Source organism: Pinus tabuliformis, chromosome J (assembly GCF_031772625.1).
Source record: "Pinus tabuliformis cultivar Carrire ecotype Pingquan chromosome J, CPIR1, whole genome shotgun sequence".
Taxonomy (NCBI): Eukaryota; Viridiplantae; Streptophyta; class Pinopsida; order Pinales; family Pinaceae; genus Pinus; species Pinus tabuliformis.
In genome coordinates, this window is record NC_142295.1 from 607282426 (window position 1) to 607308454 (window position 26029).

General features: G+C 37.4%; 1 pseudogene; it reads left to right on the top strand.

Moving 5' to 3' along the window:
- The window catches only part of LOC149228431 (SUPPRESSOR OF ABI3-5-like), a 57727-nt pseudogene that overhangs the window by 30242 nt on the left and 1456 nt on the right, over window positions 1–26029 (top strand).

Sequence of the window (26029 nt, forward strand, 5' to 3'; positions counted from 1 at the left end):
AAATTATCTGAAGTTTTAGTTTCACATATAATGGTATATTAATCTCAAATTATCCTTTAGCATGCATCCACATGAATTACAATAGTTCATAATATACATTTTCTACTTAAAGTCACCTTATTCTTGAAAAATGATCTGGAAACTATATTAAAATTCATATTATGGTTATATGGTTCTCGAGATTAAATTTAGATATGCAGAATTTTTTTTTTTTCTATTTTTTCTCGAATGTAGGGACAAAATCTCAATTCAAATGGCCAATTCTTCAAATTCTAGCTCGTTCCATATTCTTGATCAAATTCCTTCGGAGATTTCTCCATTTCCACCTCTAGTTAGTTCAAATTTTATTTATATTTCAATTATCTAATTAGTTTTTTTTTTAATCCATGCCAATTTGAATAAAAATGTATCCAAATTTACAATATCCTGATTTAGAATTGAGTTTATATGTAAAAAATATTCCTCCATTTCAAAAACGTAGAAATCTCTTATCAGGAGCAACACATCACAAGAAATTGGTAGATGAAAATAGACAACCTCTTTACCCTACCAATTGGAACGTGGCACCTTCTAGCCACAATGTTGGATCAATGATGGTAATAATTGTTTGGTATAATGTAATTTCAACAAACCAATTGCATTGACATGCTTACTAATATCATTGATATTGTACTAATGAAGTTCAATATTTTTTGAAATTAGGATTCTAGTGATGATGAGAGAACCACATACAATCTTTCGGTGCATCCCACTGCAATTCCAAATTGAGAGAAGGTTGCATAAATAGAAAGACTCAGAGAGAAAGCACACAAATACTAGTTGAATCAAACACCTATTCAATTCCCACTACGTCCAGATTCACCAATAACGAATGACTACAAAAATATTAGTTCTTCATTACAAGTTGGCAATCGAGGCAATCAAATAGAGGTTAGTACGAATGCTTTCTTATGGGATATGACTGCCATGGAGGAAATTGTTGTTAGATGCAGTTAGGGGATGATGCTCATATCACTGATACCTTATTCGAAAGCCTGAAATATGCTTCCACCACCCCTCTCTTTGGACTTGGAGACAAGTCAAAGTCTACTCAGATGGGGACAACGATGTTGTTGTACAATGTGAAAGAAAGGTTTGGCATGTTGAATGCATGTTTCTCGGCAATATTGAGGTAATTAACCTATAAGATCGATCAAGTTCCTTATATCTTGTCACACAATCAAAATAAAAAATGGTCAATTTTGTGAATGTTAATATTGACATTGTAAAATTATATTCCCCACTAACTAGAGTATATTCAAATATAAGGTTCTTAGGAGTGATGATGTCTTACTGGGTAACTGCAAAGAGGCAAATAAATTGTTGAAAATATTGGGTGTTGAGTAGATATCTTATCATGCATGTCTGAATGATTGTATTCTATATAGAGGACAATATGTAGAGAAAGAGATATGTCTGAAATGTGGGCATGACAGGTAACATAAATAAAAGAAATGGGTAAATGGGTAAATCACATGGTACTCCTCATAAGATATTGAGGCACGTGCGTATAATCCCAAGGATTCAAAGACTCTTTTGTTGCAAAGAATTAGATAAGTTGCAGGGATGGCATGCCTCACACAGAAGTGAGTTTGGAGTTATGTGAATCCCAACATATTCAATAGCCATGAATCATATAGAGGATACATGGCCTGAAAATTTCAAGGATGAAGTATGAAGTCTATGACTCAGCATAGCCATGGATGGCGTCAATCATGTTCCCTCCAAAACACCAATTATTTTATTTGTCCTGTAGTAGTGATCAATAACAATATCCCCCCATGGTTGTCTGTGAAGAATGAACATCTTATGATGGCTCTCGTAGTCCCTGGTAGAAGAAAAATGAGGAATATGGATGTCTACTTAGAACCATTGGTAGATGAATTGAAGGAAATATGGGAAGGGATACATTGTATGATGTATCAAGACCCATTGCAATAGCGATGAATTTTATGTTGTATGGCATATGTGCTTACACCATACATGATTATCTAGGGTTAGGTAGTTTCTCTCGTAAATTACATTTTTATTGATTTGTTTATATACGTAACAATATTGTTTCACATATTAATTTAATTCACTGCAATTTTTTAGATCTTCATGGTTGTTAACATGCCGACTTGTATACAATAATTTCGGAGGTATTGTAACAAAAGGGTATCGTGGATGTAAATGTTGTGAACCTTCTCTGAAGGCTAGGTGGTTTGAACACCTACAAAAGCTAGTGTATGACTACTATAGGGTATTCCTCCCAAAAGAATACCCTTACAGAAGAGAAACATCTACTTTCAATGGTAAACCAAAGAGAACCCAAAGGCCTGCAATAATGACACCAACTGAATGGCTTAGAGCATATGAGAGAGAAAAGGAGAAGGATTTTTCATAAATGTTTGATTCAAATGGGGAGTATATGTTTGAAGATTTAGCACCACGTGATAAATAGTTAAAACTACCTTGGAATATTTTGGAAGAGGAAGCTTCAGAAATATTTTTCATTTTTCCCAAATTTTTAGAATCAATGCACCTGCAGAAGGGAGAAACAAGTGCTGACCGACGCAGGCTATCAGGTATGCAACATGTATTGAATAGAGGTGGCTGAACAGGTAAGGTGAGCTGGGGCTAAAAACAATTTTTTTGAGCTAGGTATCCTAGAAACTCAGAGTTTTTGGAGAAGTGATACTTAAGGATTTGTGAAGCGATTATGAAAAAGTGTTCAAGGATGTTTATTGATCCAATTTGAAGGCCTATTGGAAATATGTGACAAAATGGCCTGTAACAGATTACCCCCTAAAGTACAAAGTCAAAAGCAGTGGTTGAGGACTAAAGTGCTTGACCTTGTGACAAGTTTAGATCAATTACAATTTGGTCAAGATAAATCATCTATTACAATCCATATTATCATCATGATGTCATTGTTGAGGGAGGCATACCCATGCTCAACATATAATCCAATATTACATGTACAATGATCAAGAAGTATTATCCACTGATGAAAAAGTGGGGACCCATGCTTGGATAATCTTCTGTATGATCATAGCTAATATAGTTTGTGATTTTGTATGAATCCTGAAAATCCAACCCTAATGGATGAAACTATATCTAGGGTCTTCTATATTGTTTACTTGATCACTTGATACATGAGTCTAACCATGTGAATAAATGAGCTAAAGTTGAACATGGTAGACACCATATGAATACCAGACAATGATGTAAGCTATTAACAAACACAAGAGAAACCACCGATGATGTTAATGGCTCTCAAGGTACTATAATAAAATCTATGTGGTGTGAATGGATGAGTTGAAGTTGAACACCACACAAAATATTCTGGTCAAAGGCCAGTGATGAGGAACTATCATCGAGAGCGAGAAAACTTGCATTGATTTATGTAAGTTCCAAGGTACCAAAGCTAATTTCTAAGTCAACTTCTTGGATAATGAGTTGACATCGACAGGAAGCGAATCCCCCATCAAAGGCATCGAATGGGCGTTAATATTTGAGACAAAATAATGATATGAAATTGGTTTAGGAAAGATAGACATGAATGAAGGATTAAAGGTATTGTAGAAGATGTCAACTGAAGGACTTCTCTTAAACATATCAGTGACACTTGATGGAGTTAGAAGCATTGACTCAAAACCAAATGCAAAGGATTTTTAACATGGTATGATGAACCAAAGAGGAAAGTAGATCTCCCAACCCAACAACCACGAAGATGAAGTAGAAGAGTGGCATGTTCAAGAGTGACTCGTTTCCATTAATAGATCAAGTACCCTATTTTCCCAATTTACCCAACCATTTTTAGTTAATACATCTTTATTTTTGATAAGCTTGAGGAGGATAACATATTATTGATCTATAAGTTCATCCTTCGAATGAATCCCTTTGAGTATTCTTATCGAACCCTGAGAAGGAGAGGTTCAGTCCCATCATGTTTGATGAGTCCAATGTTGTTTGATGTTTTTACGACTCCAACGAAGGTGTCACTTGACACCTTTTTCATGTTTAGAGAGTTTGAAAAATAGGGGAAAAAGAAAACTCCAAAGGTTCCTTTTCGTAAATTTAGTCTCTTGAATATGAAAAGGCATAAAAAATACTCAGGAGAACCTTTTAGTCATGTTCGACTAATGTATTCCTTTTTCATAAATAGTCTATGCCAGTTTGGAAAGGGTTAAAATTATATTGGGCAGACGTCTTTTCATTTACTTTAGCGAGTTGGAAAATACAAGTGCTCAAAAGACTTTTCATGTTTTGGGAGTCTGAAAAGAGCTAAAAGAGGACTCCTCCTAGAGGAATGAGTGGTATAAAGGGTAGCAACTAGTTCTGGTCATGATGGAATTGCTCGAAACATGTATAGGTTAAGAGGCAACCTAATAAGACCACTAATCGCAGCGGTTTCTTAGGAAAGGGTAAAAAAGCAAAGTGAAAATGTATGATCGACCAAGTAGATGGTGATAGTGGAAAAAGAAAACCAAGGCTCATCTTGCATAAATAGGGTGATAAAAATGGAAATCACGAGAGGTAGCATGAAAATGGTTTCATTTTTAAACAAGCTTGAAACATGTGGAAACTATGCTTGAGAAAACTTGATGATGGTTTGATCTTTTCACAAGCTAGAAACATGAGAAAAACTATGCTTGAGAGTGGTTTCATTTTTACACAAGATTGAAATAGAGAAAAACCATGCTTGAAATAAGTTTGGTTGCCCCGAGCATAATGAAAATTCTAGGCACATGACCCCCAAGCTTCATTTTATTCACCTAAGTAGACTACTGGTTATTAACAGGTGGATGGAGTGAAGGTTCATTTACAAGATCAAGTGAAAGGCTTGAGTGAGAATTTACGAGATCTAATCAAAAACTCAAATTGGAAGGGGATCTATTTCATGTTGAAAATAATACTGAGAGGGGGGGGGGGTGAATCAGTATTATCACATTAATAAAACTTTTTGATTTCCATAATCAGATTCATATATGCTACTTCCACAACTTCTTATGATTAAGTTAATTGATCTTCAATGAGTGCATTAGAACATTATCAACCATATTATCAGTTAACAGATGCAGTAACATAGAATAGATCATCACACATAAGGCACACACATGAACACCATGATATAAGGTGGAAACCCAATGAGGGAGAAAACCTCCTGCTGCAAGTCATCTCAATCTTCTTCTTAATAAGAAAATCCTTTTACAGTATTTTGTACTGGTGCAGTCTTATACCAGTACGGGAGCTACAACCCCCTTTGCTCTTGTACTAGCCAATCCATTTACTAGTACGCAGGCTACTACCTGCTACAATGCTCCAAAGATTTCCTTTAGCTCTTGTACTAGCTTAGATACTAGTAAGTAGGTGCTGACCTACAATCTTCTCTCCTCCATGTACCACGTTTCATCAATTTTCAGACTGGATACACTGAAGCACAACACATAATCTGAAAGGCCACATTTCATCCAATTTTCATACTGGGCCCAACAACATTGAAGCTCATAATCAAACAACCTTCTGAATTACCCAAGCACTAGATCAATACATATACAAGTGAGTCATCAATCAGATCTAGTCCATCAGATCACATACAATGAGTCAATAAGAACCTAATCCATTCATCCATCAATGTATAAACATTTAATCAATCACTGCTGTTATCAGAACTTAATACCAGAAACCAGACATCACTTCAAAACCCAGAACACAACAATAATCAACAGAGGCAGCTAAATAGATTTCATGAGAAGTACGCAGCTTCGCCCATATAACACCTGCGTAGACGTACGCACTGTCTCCAACTGCGTTCCTGCGTACCCACGCACTGTGCCTCACAGACTTCCTGCGCACCTGCGCTCTGTGTCCAATGAACTGTTTGCACACCTACGCATTTGCAGCGCTTCTGGGCCTACGTATCTACACACCTGCAACACTTTTGTGCCTGCGTATCTCCGCACTTTTCTTTCACTGCACTTGCGTACCTGCAGGTATAGATAATTTCAAGACTTCAAGAATAACCCAGACTGTCAGATCTACAGATCTGAACATGCACCGAGGAGATATCAACCCATTAGTAGATCTGACTTGTAATTCTCAGGTTTCTCCTTGATATTGATTCAACTCTCTCTCTCAAACGATTACAAGAATTTCAGATCTAGCTTCTCTTAAGATCTTCTAATTTCACAAGTGTCTAGCCAAATGATCTCCTTTGCTTTATATAGGCAAGCTCTTCCTAAAATCATGGATCAATACCATAGATAACCAAAACATGGGGCTCAATAATAATAATAATAATAATATAAAACAATACCACGGGCCAAAACCATAGAATCAAGAACGGCGGGCTAAATACCACGGGCCAAACATAAGAAACCCCACGTGAGCGCACTTCTCTGCCTTGAAGTGAGTGAACTGGGGGTATGCACCTCTTACACGGGATACCTATGTGTATGTATGCACTTTATGTATGCTATGCCTGCAGGTCTGCACCTTTTGTACGACGTACCTGCGTACCTCTTATTTTCTTCCAATCTGAGAGGCTACTCATCAATCTTTGCTACTGGCTTGATGTTCTATGATCTGTCACCTGTATGAGTTGCCATCAAGGACAACACTTTAGCCATAATACCAACAATCTCCCCCTTTGGACTTGATGGCAAATCTTACTTGTGAATTGTCATCTGATCCCTTTGAACTGTCCTACATCCTTGTATTCTGTCATATCTGATATCTCTTTTGTGGATTCATCTGAATGTATACAAGTGAGATGATCTTCTATGAGAGGGTTGCCATCAAGTACAACACATGCATCATAATGCCAACAATCTCCCCCTTTGGACTTGATGGCAACAACACCAAATCACTCTCCCCCTTTGACATCAAGGGCAAAGGGTTTTGCTCCCCCTAATAACATGCTCCTCTTGACTATAAAACAGGTCTGTTGAAGTCTCTGAATGAGCTCCCCCTTTGTATATGCCATGGTGCACCAATCTGATAATGCTCTTTCTGAAATATCTGCTCTGCTATATAGGCTGTTTATGCTCAAGCTTCCCCTGACTGTAAGCAAGGTCTGCAAAAAGATGTTCTACAAGAAGAACATGACTCTATATATCATAAATGACCTTCCTATCACCAAAAGATTCAATACATACATCCATCACCCAACCAAGTGGGAATACATAAGGAACTAAATACATTACATCTTCATCCGAGGCATAGTGGGGAAACCAACATAGGTCGTTACATGACCTGAAGAGATGACTACAATAGATAGAGACACACTATTACATCATGAGTCGTGATATGACATTTATAACAGAGACCAATCACCTAAGATAAACATCAGCAACAACATTGTATGATCTGCTCCATAACATCTTTTATCATAAGGAGAAACACCAAAGCCATCCAGATCATCATTTGGGAATATTTGCATCAATCAACATATGTACGAAACAATCTATCATCATATAGGTAAGAGCTTATCATCATCATGTCTCCAACAATGCAGCTTTGAATAATCAACCATGAATCCAGCCAACAATCCTCATCCATATGTGTGCCAAGAACAATAAAGACTCCATGAAAGCACCATCACAAATCTGATCCAAGAACCATGTGAACAACTCATAACCATAGCAAGATGAATCATAAGCATCGTCACCAAGGACCATAATGCCAACAATGCATTAAGAACATATGCTCCCCCTAAACTGGTGCCATCTGTCAGATCTTATCAACAAGAAAAAGTCAGCCAATAAATGCCTTAAGACAGATACGCAGTTTCTCATTATCTGGCCTGCGTGGCTCCGCACTTCACCTTCTTCTCCCCTGCGTATACCCGCACCTGACTTTCTGTGTTTCTGCGTATACCCGCAGAGAGCCTTCTGCTACAGCGCGTACCCACGCACTTGTGCCATCAGTTGCGCCGCGTACCTCACGCACCCTTTGCTTCTATCGTGCCGCGTACTTCTATGTACCTACGCAGGTTATCCTTCTATCGCGCCGCGTACCTTCGATCTTGCTATGCACCTCTTCTTCTCTCTCGTCGCGTCCGTCCGCATGTTCTCTTTTGTTATGCTGCGTACTTACGCACCGGGACCATTGCTGCGCTGCGTACCCTCGCACTTTCACTGTGTATCACCTGCGTACCTCTGATTAGAACCCAACAGTCCTCCTCTGTGCCACTGACAGTCAGATTCTCAGATCTGATCTTGTGCTCGAGAGATCATACTTCATAGATTCACTTCCAACTTCAATTTCCCTACTGCCTTTCTTCAAACAATCATATACGCGATTGTGCAATATCCAACTCGCGTATATACGCGACTTCCCTTTATGGAGTTTGCATATTAGATTCAGGATACTGAAGTTTTGTACTTTCAGCTCCCTCTGATTCTGGTATGTCTGTACATTGTGCTATGCTGCCTTTTTCTGACTGTACTTCCTTTTTCCTCCATATCTTCAAGCGTGATGATGTTTTCTCCTTTTGGTGTGATGTCCGTGCTTTGTTCCTGCATTCCTTTGCTATATGTCCAAGCTTGTTACATGCATAACATCTTACATGTTTCATATTCCTTTTGTAGCAATCAACAGCTTTGTGACCATACATATTGCAAGAAAAGAAATATCCATTAAAGTACCTTGAATGTGATGATCTTTCTGCATAATGGTCTTGAACCCTTCTTCTTCTACATCTAGCTGCAACATGTCCAAGATTATGACATACATAACATTCAACATTATTCATAGGAGGAGTAAAGGAATTTCTTTGAGGAATCTCTTTCCTTGGTTGATGATGAGATTGATCTTTCATTTCTTTGTTGATCACTTTAGATTTCTCTTTAGAGTTCCTTGCCTCACCTTGTGAACTAGATTCACCTTCAACAGATTCATGGAAACCAAGACCAGTCTTTATAGGAGGAGATCTTTGACTACTAAGAATATCATCCAAGACTTTAGAACTATCTTGAAATCATAAAAGCTTATCCTTTTCTTCTAATTTACCTTTCAAGATATTTACCTCAACCTGAAGCTGTTCTTCCTTTTCAAGAGATTGCTTCTTCAAATCTTCTTCAGCTTTCCTTCCTTCTTCCATTTGTTCCCTTAGTTTGAGAATCTCCTTTTCTTGTTCTTCATTCAGATCCTGCTGCATTTGACGAATTCTGAATGCACATTCCAGCTGAGTTTTTAAGCTGGTGACTTCATTTTCTTGTTTTGCAATAGCTTGGAGTAGATCTGTATTCTGCTTCTTTGATTCTTCAAGATCTCCTTTTAGCGAGAGGATTGTAGCTTCAAGATTTTCATAGTAGCTGGATCTATCTTTGAGTTTCTTGATGGTTGTGCTTCTTTCGTTGACTTCTTTTCTTAATGATGTTACTTCATGCTGCAATTTTTGACATTGGTCTTCCTTGTCCTTGAGAAGTTTTCTTACCTTGTTTCCTTCTTCTAATTGGGCCTTTAGTTTGGTAGCTTCTTCTTTGAAGTCACATTCCCTTTTGTTCAATAGATCTTGTTGATCTCTAATTTTGTCTGTCAGCCTTTTAAATTCTGCCTCTATTTGATATCTTTCTTGTTCACCCATAAGAGAAAATTCAGTAGTTTCGCTATCACTTTCATCCCTTCCAAAAGGAAAGATAGCTGGAACATCAGAGGATAATATATTCATACCTGATAATGATTCTGAATCTGATTCTGAATCTAAAGAGCTTCTTATACCTAATCCCCAATCGATGCTCCCACTTTCATAGTTCTTCTGAGATGACTTCTTTTTCTTAGGTGCTTTCTTTTTAAGCTTCTTTCCCATTGTTCCACGGATCTCCTTCAAGCGATCAAGCTTCTATCAAAGGACCTGCTCTGATACCAATTGTTGAAAATAACACTGAGAGGGGGGGGTGAATCAGTATTATCACATTAATAAAACTTTTTGATTTCCATAATCAAATTCATATATGCTACTTCCACAACTTCTTATGATTAAGTTAATTGATCTTCAATGAGTGCATTAGAACATTATCAACCATATTATCAGTTAACAGATGCAGTAACATAGAATAGATCATCACACATAAGGCACACACATGAACACCATGATATAAGGTGGAAACCCAATGCGGGAGAAAACCACCTGCTCCAAGTCATCTCAATCTTCCTCTTAATAAGAAAATTCTTTTACAGTATTTTGTACTGGTGCAGTCTTATACCAGTACAGGAGCTACAACCCCCTTTGCTCTTGTACTAGCCGATCCATTTACTAGTACGCAGGCTACTACCTGCTACAATGCTCCAAAGGTTTCCTTTAGCTCTTGTACTAGCTTAGATACTAGTACGTAGGTGCTGACCTACAATATTCTCTCCTCCATGTACCACGTTTCATCAATTTTCAGACTGGATACACTGAAGCACAACACATAATCTGAAAGGCCACATTTCATCCAATTTTCATACTGGGCCCAACAACATTGAAGCTCATAATCAAACAACCTTCTGAATTACCCAAGCACTAGATCAATACATATACAAGTGAGTCATCAATCAGATCTAGTCCATCAGATCACATAGAATGAGTCAATAAGAACCTGATCCATTCATCCATCAATGTATAAACATTTAATCAATCACTGCTGTTATCAGAACTTAATACCAGAAACCAGACATCAATTCAAAACCCAGAACACAACAATAATCAACAGAGGCAGCTAAATAGATTTCATGAGAAGTACGCAGCTTCACCCATATAACACCTGCGTAGACGTACGCACTGTCTCCAACTGCGTTCCTGCGTACCCACGCACTGTGCCTCACAGACTTCCTGCGTACCTGCGCTCTGTGTCCAATGAACTGTCTGCGCACCTACGCATCTGCAGCGCTTCTGGGCCTGCGTATCTACACACCTGCAGCACTTCTGTGCCTGCGTATCTCCGCACTTTTCTTTCACTGCACTTGCGTACCTGCAGGTATAGATAATTTCAAGACTTCAAGAATAACCCAGACTGTCAGATCTACAGATCTGAACATGCGGCGAGGAGATATCAACCCATTAGTAGATCCGACTTGTAATTCTCATGTTTCTCCTTGATATTGATTCAACTCTCTCTCTCAAACGATTACAAGAATTTCAGATCTAGCTTCTCTTAAGATCTTCTAATTTCACAAGTGTCTAGCCAAATGATCTCCTTTGCTTTATATAGGCAAGCTCTTCCTAAAATCATGGATCAATACCATAGATAACCAAAACATGGGGCTCAATAATAATAATAATAATATAAAACAATACCACGGGCCAAAACCATAGAATCAAGAACGACGGGCTAAATACCACGGGCCAAACATAAGAAACCCCACGTGAGCGCGCTTCTCTGCCTTGAAGTGAGTGAACTGGGGCTATGCACCTCTTACACGGGATACCTGCGTGTATGTACGCACTTTATGTATGATATGCCTGCGGGTCCGCACCTTTTGTACGACGTACCTGCGTACCTCTTATTTTCTTCCAATCTGAGAGGCTACTCATCAATCTTTGCTACTGGCTTGATGTTCTATGATCTGTCACCTGTATGAGTTGCCATCAAGGACAACACTTTAGCCATAATGCCAACAATCTCCCCCTTTGGACTTGATGGCAAATCTTACTTGTGAAGTGTCATCTGATCCCTTTGAACTGTCCTACATCCATGTATTCTGTCATATCTGATATCTCTTCTGTGGATTCATCTGAATGTATACAAGTGAGATGATCTTCTATGAGAGGGTTGCCATCAAGTACAACACATGCATCATAATGCCAACAATCTCCCCCTTTGGACTTGATGGCAACAACACCAAATCACTCTCCCCCTTTGACATCAAGGGAAAAGGGTTTTGCTCCCCCTAATAACATGCTCCTATTGACTATAAAACAGGTCTGCTGAAGTCTCTGAATGAGCTCCCCCTTTGTATATGCCATGGTGCACCAATATGATAATGCTCTTTCTGAAATATCTGCTCTGCTATATAGGCTGTTTATGCTCAAGCTTCCCCTGACTGTAAGCAAGGTCTGCAAAAAGATGTTCTACAAGAAGAACATGACTCTATATATCATAAATGACCTTCCTATCACCAAAAGACTCAATACATACATCCATCACCCAACCAAGTGGGAATACATCAGGAACTAAATACATTACATCTTCATCCCAAGCATAGTGGGGAAACCAACATAGGTCGTTACATGACCTGAAGAGATGACTACAACAGATAGAGAAACACTATTACATCATGAGTCGTGATATGACATTTATAACAGAGACCAATCACCTAAGACAAACATCAGCAACAACACTGTATGATCTGCTCCATAACATCTTTTATCATAAGGAGAAACACCAAAGCCATCCAGATCATCATTTGGGAATATTTGCATCAATCAACATATGTACGAAACAACCTATCATCATATAGGTAAGAGCTTATCATCATCATGTCTCCAACAATGCAGCTTTGAATAATCAACCATGAATCCAGCCAACAATCCTCATCCATATGTGTGCCAAGAACAATAAAGACTCCATGCAAGCACCATCACAAATCTGATCCAAGAACCATGTGAACAACTCATAACCATAGCAAGATGAATCATAAGCATCGTCACCAAGGACCATAATGCCAACAATGCATTAAGAACATATGCTCCCCCTAAACTGGTGCCATCTATCAGATCTTATCAACAAGAAAAAGTCAGCCAATAAATACCTTAAGACAGATACACAGTTTCTCATTATCTGGCCTGCGTGGCTCCGCACTTCACCTTCTTCTCCCCTGCGTATACCCGCACCTGACTTTCTGTGTTTCTGCATATACCCGCAGAGAGCCTTCTGCTACAGCGCGTACCCACGCACTTGTGCCATCAGTTGCGTCGCGTACCTCAAGCACCTTTGCTTCTATCGCGCCACGTACTTATATGTACCTACGCAGTTTATCCTTCTATCGTGCCATGTACCTTCGATCTTGCTATGCGCCTCTTCTTCTGTCTTGCCGCGTCTGTCCACATGTTCTCTTTTGTTATGCCGCGTACTTACGCACTGGGACCATTGCTGCGGTGCGTACCCTCGCACTTTCACTGTGTATCACCTGCGTACCTCTGATTAGAACCCAACAGTCCTCCTCTGTGCCACTGATAGTCAGATTCTCAGATCTGATCTTGTGCTCGAGAGATCATACTTCATATATTCACTTCCACTTCACTTTCCCTACTGCCTTTCTTCAAACAATCATATACGTGATTGTGCAGTATCCAACTCGCATATATACACGACTTCCCTTTATGGAGTTTGCATATGAGATTCAGGATACTGAAGTTTTGTACTTTCAGCTCCCTCTGATTCTGGTATGTCTGTACATTGTGCTGTGCTGCCTTTTTCTGACTGTACTTCCTTTTTCCTCCTTATCTTCAAGCGTGATGATGTTTTCTCCTTTTGGTGTGATGTCCATGCTTTGTTCCTGCATTCCTTTTCTATATGTCCAAGCTTGTTACATGCATAACATCTTACATGTTTCATATTCCTTTTGTAGCAATCAGCAGCTTTGTGACCATACATATTGCAAGCAAAGAAATATCCATTAAAGTACCTTGAATGTGATGATCTTTCTGCATAATGGTCTTGAACCCTTCTTATTCTACATCTAGCTGCAACATGTCCAAGATTATGACATACATAACATTCAACATTATTCATAGGAGGAGTAAAGGATTTTCTTTGAGGAATCTCTTTCCTTGGTTGATGATGAGATTGATCTTTCATTTCTTCGTTGATCACTTTAGATTTCTCTTTAGAGTTCCTTGCCTCACCTTGTGAACTAGATTCACCTTCAACAGATTCATGGAAACCAAGACCAGTCTTTATAGCAGGAGATCTTTAACTACTAAGAATATCATCCAAGACTTTATAACTATCTTGAAATCGTAAAAGCTTATCCTTTTCTTCTAATTTACCTTTCAAGATATTTACCTCAACCTGAAGCTGTTCTTCCTTTTCAAGAGATTGCTTCTTCAAATCTTCTTTAGCTTTCCTTCCTTCTTCCATTTGTTCCCTTAGTTTGAGAATCTCCTTTTCTTGTTCTTCATTCATATCCCGCTGCATTTGACGAATTCTGAATGCACATTCCAGCTGAGTTTTTAAGCAGGTGACTTCGTTTTCTTGTTTTGCAATAGCTTGGAGTAGATCTGTATTCTGCTTCTTTGATTCTTCAAGATATCCTTTTAGCGAGAGGATTGTAGCTTCAAGATTTTCATAGTAGCTGGATCTATCTTTGAGTTTCTTGATGGTTGTGCTTCTTTCGTTGACTTCTTTTCTTAATGATGTTACTTCATGCTGCAATTTTTGACATTGGTCTTCCTTGTCCTTGAGAAGTTTTCTTACCTTGTTTCCTTCTTCTAATTGGGCCTTTAGTTTGGTAGCTTCTTCTTTGAAGTCACATTCCCTTTTGTTCAATAGATCTTGTTGATCTCTAATTTTGTCTGTCAACCTTTTAAATTCTACCTCTATTTGATATCTTTCTTTTTCACCCATAAGAGAAAATTCAGTAGTTCCGCTATCACTTTCATCTCTTCCAAAAGGAAAGATAGCTGGAACATCAGAGGATAATATATTCATACCTGATAATGATTCTGAATCTGAAGAGCTTCTTATACCTAATCCCCAATCGATTCTCCCACTGTCATAGTTCTTCTGAGATGACTTCTGTTTCTTAGGTGCTTTCTTTTTAAGCTTCTTTCCCATTGTTCCACGGATCTCCTTCAAGCGATCAAGCTTCTATCAAAGGACCTGCTCTGATACCAATTGTCGAAAATAATACTGAGAGGGGGGGGGGGGTGAATCAGTATTATCACATTAATAAAACTTTTTGATTTCCATAATCAGATTCATATATGCTACTTCCACAACTTCTTATGATTAAGTTAATTGATCTTCAATGAGTGCATTAGAACATTATCAACCATATTATCAGTTAACAGATGCAGTAACATAGAATAGATCATCACACATAAGGCACACACATGAACACCATGATATAAGGTGGAAACCCAATGCGGGAGAAAACCTCCTGCTGCAAGTCATCTCAATCTTCTTCTTAATAAGAAAATCCTTTTACAATATTTTGTACTGGTGCAGTCTTATACCAGTACGGGAGCTACAACCCCCTTTGCTCTTGTACTAGCCGATCCATTTACTAGTACGCAGGCTACTACCTGCTACAATGCTCCAAAGATTTCCTTTAGCTCTTGTACTAGCTTAGATACTAGTACGTAGGTGCTGACCTACAATCTTCTCTCCTCCATGTACCACGTTTCATCAATTTTCAGACTGGATACACTGAAGCACAACACATAATCTGAAAGGCCACATTTCATTCAATTTTCATACTGGGCCCAACAACATTGAAGCTCATAATCAAACAACCTTCTGAATTACCCAAGCACTAGATCAATACATATACAAGTGAGTCATCAATCAGATCTAGTCCATCAGATCACATACAATGAGTCAATAAGAACCTGATCCATTCATCCATCAATGTATAAACATTTAATCAATCACTGCTGTTATCAGAACTTAATACCAAAAACCAGACATCACTTCAAAACCCAGAACACAACAATAATCAACAGAGGCAGCTAAATAGATTTCATGGGAAGTACGCAGCTTCACCCATATAACACCTGCGTAGACGTACGCACTGTCTCCAACTGCGTTCCTGCGTACCCACGCATTGTGCCTCACAGACTTCCTGCGTACCTGTGCTCTGTGTCCAATGAACTGTCTGTGCACCTACGCATCTGCAGCGCTTCTGGGCCTGCGTATCTACGCACCTGCAACACTTCTGTGCCTGCGTATCTCTGCACTTTTCTTTCACTGCACTTGCGTACCTGCAGGTATAGATAATTTCAAGACTTCAAGAATAACCCAGACCGTCAGATCTACAGATCTGAACATGCGCCGAGGAGATATCAACCAATTAGTAGATCCGACTTGTAATTCTCATGTTTCTCCTTGATATTGATTCAACTCTCTCTCAAACGATTACAAGAATTTCAGATCTAGCTTCTTTTAAGATCTTTTAATTTCACAAGTGTCTAGCCAAATGATCTCCTTTTCTTTATATAGGCAAGCTCTTCCTAAAATCATGGATCAATACCATAGATAACAAAAACATGGGTTTCAATAATAATAATAATAATATAAAACAATACCATGGGCCAAAACCATAGAATCAAGAACGGCGGGCTAAATACCACGGGCCAAACATAAGAAACCCCACGTGAGCGCGCTTCTCTGCCTTGAAGTGAGTGAACTGGGGGTACGCACCTCTTACATAGGATACCTGCGTGTATGTACGCACTTTATGAATGATATGCCTGCGGGTCCGCACCTTTTGTACGGCATACCTGCGTACCTCTTATTTTCTTCCAATCTGAGAGGCTACTCATCAATCTTTGCTACTGGCTTGATGTTCTATGATCTATCACCTGTATGAGTTGCCATCAAGGACAACACTTTAGCCATAATGCCAACAATCTCCCCCTTTGGACTTGATGGCAAAGCTTACTTGTGAACTGTCATCTGATCCCTTTGAACTGTCCTACATCCATGTATTCTGTCATATCTGATATCTCTTCTGTGGATTCATCTGAGTGTATACAAGTGAGATGATCTTCTATGAGAGGGTTTCCATCAAGTACAACACATGCATCATAATGCCAACATTTCATTTTTCAACGAGCTTAACACAAGACATGGAACTTTGCTCTGGGACCTTGTTTCATTTTTTAACGAGCTTGACATAAGAAAAAGAACTCTACTCCTGGGACCTTGTTTAATTTTTTAAGAAGCTTGACACAAGAAAATTAACTTTTCTCAAGCGATCTTGTTTCATTTTTTAAAAAGCTAATTTGTGATATGAAATTTTCACTATTGCAGACAAAGGTGACTTCCCTAGATCTAGTGGTCTAATCTAGAATAAATGAAGACAAAAAGATTTGAATTTCCCTTAAAGAGATTAGAAAATGGGAAAGAAGCTTACCTGGAATCTGTAGCAAGCATTTCTTTCCTCATTTCTTGTAAGGTCCAACTCTAGCTCCAAGTTCTATAATTAGAAAATACACACATGACTAAAACAAGCAAAGAAATCACAATCCACGTAGCATAATCTAAAATATCTATCCAGTGAATCAAAATGGAATTGAAATACATGAGTGCAAACATAACAAACCAAATATAGGAAAACATGGTATTTTTTGTATTGACAATTATAGGAGAGAGTTTACAACCATAAATAGAAGCTGACTTTGTATATGTCTCCCCAAGTTGACTTGTCCTTCCTTGTCACAAATCACACCTCAACATCAACCCTAATGCATGAATATAGTGACTCCTTTATGCTCAAAGAAAAAACATGAGGGCACTCTCAATCTCCAAAAGCCAACCCGGACCTTATGGGAGGCATTAAATATATAGGAGTGTGGTAGTTTGGGAATTCTTGTCCAATTACCAATGTAGGCTTGAGATCCAATTAAGAGGGGAGGATGAGCTAAAGAGATAAGAGATAAGGTATCCAAGATAGGATCAGATAGGAATTCAAGCCTTTTATCCATGCTAAATAGTTAAAACTACCTTGGAAGCTTCTCGAAGAGGAAGCTTCAGAAATATTTTTTATTTTTCCTGAATTTCTAGAATTAGCATACTTGCAGAATGGAGAAACAAGTGCTGACCTACGCGGGTTGTCAAGTATGCAACATGCATTGAATGCAAGTGGCTAAATAGGAAAGGTGCATTGGGGCTAAAAATAGTGTCTTTGAGCTAATTGTCCCAGAAACTCAGACTTTTGGAGAAGTGATGCTTATGGATTTATGAAGGAATTATGACAAAGTGTTCAAGGATGTTGATTGATTGATTTTATAGGACTATTGGACAAATGTGACAAAATTACCTGTAACACCATGAATTCCCCCAAGATGTACGACATGCCATATATAAATTATCTGCATTTGTACGTTGGATCACATCAAAGGAGATTCATATGACTAGCATTCCATGGTGGCGTCAAGAGATAACTGAGATTGTTTATATGTTTGAGAAGGAACTACCAACGTGTTTCATGGACTTGTAGGTTCATCTTCTCATTCACCTAGCAGATGAGGTTGAATTAGTTGGGGTGGTTTCTTGTTGTTGGATGTTCTTGTTAGATAGGTACATGAAGAAATTGAAAGGATTTGTTCTACAAAGGGAGAGACCCAAGGGGTCAATGGCAGAGGGGTATATAGCATATGATTCTTTCTATTATGCCAGTGAGTACATCAAGTAGATCGACAACACACTAGGTGTGGTGATTTGAGATGACGAAAGGGATGAAGACAAAAGGGAAGGAGAGCTTATCGAAATGAAGTTCAATGGTTTTGTTTGAGTTTGGGTGGTGAGATTCAATAGAACAGAGAGGTAAGACAGAGTAGTTCAGTCCATTGGGCTGATGGAGTCAAAGAAGATGGCTTTCTGGATTTCGCTTCTTAACAGAGGATGGCTTCACAGAGCAAGGTAGTCAAACAGGGAACAAATAAAGACTTGAAACAGATGGAATGGGCTCAAATGGGGTGAAGGGCAATTAAGAAATCCTTCAACCTATTTAAAGAGGGAAATTGGATGATTACTGATAAGGAGTAGTGAAGTATTATTTAACAAATAATTAACGTGAAAGAATTAGGAAACATGAGAAATTAAGATTTCACTGCTTATCCTAATTCTGAAGAAAACACAGAGAACAATAATGACTGAAAACAAAGTGCAATCAAGCATATTTTGAAATTAATCTTTTCTTTATCATTCAGATTATGAAACACAGATGATATAATAAACAAGAAAATTTTAAAACACAAGATATAAAGGACTTATTGATCCGGTGGTTGATTCAAGAAGTCTGTGACAAGTCCTCTACTTCAATTCTTCATCCAGTAGGCCATGCAACAGTTGATTCCAAAAGCTCTTTACTCCAAAAAATCAATATTACAGCAAAGTCTAGGAAATCCACCCCAATACTCCAATTGGGGGGGGGGGGGGGGGTTATTTATTCAGAAAATTATACAACAAATATCTCATAACAGAGTGAGATAATATCTAGGATGACTAAAAATAGTTTCACAAGTAAATAGAAACAACTAGCCTTGAAAATAGGGAAAAGATAAACTGATGTTGTGCTGGTCCTGTTTTTGTTGAATGTGCTGGAGGCAAGCCCTATAATTCGGCTGGCAGCTGTCTTCTTCGGTAACTCTATGTTAGCTGCCCTATTCTTACTAATATTCTTTAACTGCTCTAATACTCTTTGACCTGTTTTGACCCCTGCTCATCACTGTCTGGTAAATTGCTCAATCTGGTAAACAGCTCCATCTGGTAGAATTTTCAGCCGAGAACCGAAACTGCAGGGTTTCATGGAAAACTGGGTAAATACCTGAGTAAAAGAAGAAAACTGTACAAATGCAGGTCGAATGGCCGGCTGTGGAGCTCATGCTGTAGTTTTGCTGGTCGGGTGCCGGTTTGTAACTGAACAGGACGTTGCTTGTAGGAGAGCGCGGGGCGGAGAGCTTTACAGCGAAAATGGCTTTTTTATCATTTATTTGACAAAACGAAGGTTTGGCGGGATTTTTTGGATTTCAGTGGGCGGATGACATCAGCGGAAGGTTAGATGACGTTAGCGGAAGGCGGATGACGTCAGCAGAAGGTGGTAAGCAGTTTGATCGCACCGCTTTTGGAGTCGAGCGGTTTTGGACGGAGGGCGAGTGAGCACATTAGCTGTGTGACACGTGGATTTGGTACGGGTGGAAGACCGGTGGCGATCGCGAGTTAACGCACCGTCAAAAGGGGGGTCGCAATATTGTTATCAACCGTTGGATGTGAAGGTGGAGATCGGACGACAGATGGGCAGGGAACATGGCGGGGGTTTAATTACTGTGGGCCCGACGTAATAAATAACGTTTTAATCGCGTCGGGGTGAATGCTGATGGTCGGGGTTGGTTATCAGTTAACTGGGGGTTAACTAATTCCTTTGTCGCGCGGGGAGGGTTCTTAATAAACTTCAAATAAATTTATCAATACCTGTTAATCTGCATTTAATTGTATTTACGGTTATAGTTAACCAGGGTGGGGATAAATAAACTATCGGGGTTTTATTAATATATTTACATAATATGGGATGGGTAATATTTTTTGGGATTTTAGTGATATTAAATGGAAGGAGTGGTTTTTTAGTGATATTAAGAGCAGATCTTAATACTTTTGGGGGAGTTAGTGAATGATTAGGGAAAAGTATGAAGGGGAGTTAGTTATGTAGCCTTGCCTCGCTTGAGCTGCATCAAGTATAATGTCTGCCTCACACTTTGTGATAGAGATAAAGATTAACACATTGAGAGACATAATTTATCACAAGTATCATTCTGCAATACCATCTACCTACCCTGCCTACTTTAGCCTAGATTTTTTTCCTTTCTTTACTTGGGTGCACTTAGACTGGCAAACCCTTATCAATCTTCTTTTTCTTTTCATGGCAAGCCTACCTAAGTCTACACTTATTACATCCAGGGGCTCAGATTAAACTATTGAGCTCCTTTTATTTACTCTACGTATCTACTTACCTGCCAAGATTGAACAGTTTGGTCAGATTTTATTCTCTATCTCTAAAACAGGAAATTTCAAATATGAACTAGCCAAGATTAATTTGTTTGGCCATTCATCAATTGTGGCATAAATTAACAAGTTGCACACAATGCTTATTATAGAAAATAAAAAGTAGTGGCATTTTGGACTTGCACACTTTCTTGGTCTATTTTTGTTTGGGGTTCATTTCTTTCACTTTTTTGACCATTTTATTTATTTTCACCCTTTGATTTTTCTTTTAGGGAATACCTTTTTTACATTTTTTTACATTTTTTGATTTTTTGATAATATGGAGAACCTTTGAAACAAGGAAAGGAATGAACATATTACAGAGCTCATCAAGTCAATCATGAAATATGACACCTATTGGTATAGGATTATAATAGAAGGATTCTAATATATCTTTCCTTAATAATAACAACCTTACACATGTTGCTACATCGTATCGCTGAATATACATGATCATACTCTCTAATACAATGTAATAAAACACCTTGGTGATATGTAGCAAATACTGAAAGAAAAAGAAAAAAAAAAAAAAAAAAAAAAAATAAATAAATAAATAATAAAAATATCAGGTGATTTATGGTGACCTAAAGCTCCCTTAATAAGCTGATAGGTCCCTTACCTAAGTTATGTTGGAACCTCCCTTGAAGTAGAAAAGTTGAATTTTCAAATGTATTAGATTGGGTAAAGGAAATGGAGACACCGTGGGACATGTCAACAATACTTTAAGGAGGAAATCAAACTAGAAGTGTGAGATGCATGTAGAGGAATTGAAGAAGATAAGGGAAATTCACCAAGAATGTGTTGAAAGTAGCAACAAGAAATGATAAAAATAGAATCCAAAATATTCCAATTTTAATTTGTCCTTGAATTAAAATTCGAATTTAGTCTCACCAACTACTTGGAAATAATTAATTAATTCATTATGGATTAATTAGTTGGAGAAATTCAATTTGGAAGTTTTTCTGAAGTCATGCAAGAGTTATCCCTTAAATTAAGGAGATTATCCCTTAATTAAGGAGATAAGATTGAGTTATATTTGAGTTGTAATTAGTTAGCTCAGTCTACTAAGTTAAGTCAAGTTAAATTAGTTCCAAAATGTTTGAGGAACTAATTGTGAGTTATCAGTCAGTTGATGCATGCATGCACTCAACAAGTGTACTCTAGATAACTGAAGGTTCTCTCATTAGAAACTCATGCATGTCTATTCTGAGAAATACCCAGTTGAACTAAATTTCAAGGACAGGTTACTATCAATTGCATGTGTTTTCGTATAAAGGAAACTCATCCATGCAGTCAAGGTAAGGCTCCTTGGAGGATTGCACAGTTTTGACAAGGTGTGAGATCAGTGTGAGACTTGGTGGAGAGTCTTCCACTTGGTAATAGGAGGATCACCCAGGAGAAACAATGCAAGGAAATAGGAGCTTGGAGGGAAGAGGGGAAGGCTTGTGAGAAGCTTTGATTGCCTGTGAGCATCTAGGAGGATTGTATTGAGAGCTGGCTAGCTGTGAGAGATAAGGCTTTGTATAATTTTGATGTATTTCCACCTTGTATGATAATACAGATAGTGGGGTTTTTAGCTGAGGCTTTCCCATGAGTATTTTCTGTGTTTCATGTGCATTGATTCTTCTTCTTTTGGTTATATGTGTTCAGCTCGATCTTGCTCAATTTTAAGCTTCCACAAATTGATAATAGAAGTAGATTATGGTATTTTGCTTTGGTATATTGCATTATCAGGTTAATCTACAGTCAAATTTTCTACATGGTCTTACAGTGAGATTTGTAGAGAATTTGTAGAATTTCTATAGAATGTGGAGTACCAAAAGTGATACCTCAAAACTTGATGCTAATCCATAAGTGATCATGTAATATCTGTTTAAAAAAAAGATTATTGGAATAGGTTTTACAACAAGGATATGAGAAATACAAATAATTCAAGAAATGCTCTTGAGGCATTAGTGAACATTTTACAACCCTTTGGGTGAAGAAATCCATATGGAAGAAGCATATTATAGGTTTTGATGAGGAACCATGAGTTCCAGGGCTGAGATTGCATGTATATTGTTAAATATGTATGCATTGTTCCATAAACTACAACATATATGGGATACATCCCATGAAAGTCATGGTTTAATTTATTATAGGAATTAGGAATGGTTAATAAATCCTTGACTCAATGGACTCCTAATTAAACATGCCCAAATGTATTGAAGCTACTGAGACCATAGATGAATCATCATAACCAAATTTTGACCAAATAAGGGAACTTTTATAAATTATAATAAAATATATAATCACAGTAATTATAAAAATGGATGAAACTAATATAGAATTATTAATACAAAAAAAATATAGGAATGATTCTATACATGATCTATAAGAGTTATAAAGGAACCTAGAAGGCCTCAGCATGTGGGTGCTCCAAATGAGGATGGATGAGATTATATAGCACCTTCAGTGCCACATGGTGGGTGTTTCTAACTATTCAAACAAAATTTATGATGTGGGTAGCTCATACCATCATGTACTACCATGAGCATTGGGCACTTCAAGATGACAAGATAATAGTATCAACCCCATTTTTGTAAAATTACAACACTTATATTAATGCTTTTACAGTATTATTGTGTGGGCCTAAGAGGCCCAATTTTTAGCACTCCACCTTTTTGATATGATGTAAGACTCAACAATGGCCCCCTCTTGTTCTGTTTAAATATATCAAAAGGATTCCCTCTTCCATTGCAATCCCCTGCAATTTCAATCTCAATGAAAGTGATCATGGAAATGTTTTAACAATATGTACTTAAATCTTCTTTGAACACCAAAATAGGAAATTTGATTAGAGATTTGATGAAATATTTTTCCAAGATGTTGTATGTTAATCTCAAAAGCTTAGTGGTATTCATGAAATTAGACTAAAATTTGTCTCTCATATTAAAATATGTGCTAAATAACAATTTTTCATGTTATTTTGTGTCATTTTGACATTTTTTTAGCAAGTGGTAAAAATCTATATATTTTGAGTTGATTCCTTTTATATTTTTGCATGTGATCATCTCAAGAAAAATGAATATTATATCTAGGATATTATATCTTGTCTTTGTTATATACATTCTTAGTGTGCACCATTTGCATTTTGCAGTAGCAAGCCAATTAGAGGTATAGGTGCACCGCAATTAGGACATGAAAGCACAAGAAAGGGTTCCATTAAAGGAGGCTCTAAAGGTGACTGGATGTGCACTTTCTGTGATTGTGTCAACTTTTCTCATCACACATAATGTTTTTAAGCTATTTTTCACTTTTTTATAGTTTATCATTTATGTCTTTAGAAAATGATTATGTTATATTCCTTGTGTATGAATGTCTTAGGTTTATTTTATTTTTTGTATAGTGCAATGAAGGGAAAACTGAGGATGCTCCTGGTAGCTGATGCAACTTCTTCTAATCCAGAACCAACTAGAAATAAAGCATCAAAAGTTGGTGAGACATATTTGTTTCTCTTCAAAGGCATCTAGTATGAAGTTGAAGCACTGCGTTTGTGAACTATCTGATAAATCTTACAAGCCTTCACACATGTTCTAGTTGTTTGTGGGTTAGATGATAATGTTGATGAAGAGGTACTACAGTATGAATTTTCCAAGCATGCTCCTATAAAGGTAACCATGATAGATTTGATTGCTCTACCTTATGTGACTCATGAATAAGTTACTCTTTCTAGATTATAAGTGTCTGTGTTACAAACAAACTTTTTTCTAGGACCTTCGACTTGTTTGTGACAAATTTACTCATGTTTCAAGGGGATTTGCATTTGTACCTTTTCATTCAGTATTGACTTTCATACATTTATCTATGAAATCTCCAAAGCTCATTCCCATTCTTAACTAGTAATTTTCCCTTTTCATATGCATATTTTATTTTTATATGGATGAGTATCCTTCTAGGTGAAAGAAGAAACAAAGGCATTGGAGGAATCTAATGGAAAAAATTTGGAAAGGAATGGTCAAGTCTTGAGGGTTGCATATGCAAGTAGTATTCATGGTCTAGGCTCCTCTGTTGGTACTTCTCAGTCCAACAGCCTTGCAGTGCTGCAATTGAAGCTGCAACCTTTGCACATCAGGTTTGTTATTATATCATCTTGTTTTCTGAACATCATTTAAGCTTTCAAGAAAAAATTATATATATAGATATATATATATATATATATATATATATATATATATATATATATATATATATATATATATATATATATATATATATTTTTTGCTATAGAATTTTGTTGCACTGGCTTTCAAGACAACAAATTAATTCTCTTTGTAATGTGCATAAGTTGATAGGTGCTACTGCTTGACACAATATATTGCTAAATAAGAAACTGGTTGCTAGGAAATTGTGCCAAATTCTGCCTCCATTATCTAAAGTATCATTATTTTTACATTTTTCATTTATTTCTTTTTGAAATATGACTTTGTTGGGTGGGCCATTAAGGAGTATGACCTGGATTATAAACAACACACTGAAGGAAAAATCATGGGCACACATGTTGAAACAACACACTGAAGGAAAAATGATGGGCACACAAGTTGAACCTTCTGAAGGAGGCACAATTTCGCATTTTTGGTTTGTCTGAGATGAAGCATTTGGGTTTTACTATGATGGTCATATTAGTATCCATTTATTTTGTCTCATATTACCCTTCTTTTGCTACGAACTTTTCATGAGTTCATGCCCTTATAATGCTAGATATTATCATTGAGCACTAGTTGTGTATTTTGGCACATGCTTATTGTGGATGAGACTTGCAAGTTGCAACACCAAATAGTAGTCCTTTGTTCCTTACCTTAATTATTTGGCCAATCATGTAGGGCTCTATTATGATGTTAACAATGGTACATGGTATTCGTATGACCAGGAGAAACAACAATATATGCCTTATGTGGATCAAGCAAGTGACATGAATAAGACATCAAGAAAGTCTATAGAGGGGGAAAATAATCATTGAAAAGTGGTCATTTAAGCTCTGGCTACAAAAACCACTACTAATAATGAAGCTTCAGATAAAAAATCCTCTTTACCAGATGTTGTCCACGTTGTTGCATCTTCTACATAGGCAACTGCAAAGAAAGAGAAGGAAAAATTAAAAGAAATTAAGTTTGCCTCTAAAGGAAATATATTGGCTAGAAATAAGAAAATGAACATTGTCTTGACAATGTGGAACCAATGTATTCATGAAGGGCATGCTGCTTGGATTGTCCTAGATGATGATTTCTCTCTAGAAACATTACCTACCTCTTTAGATGAGAAGCATAATAATAATA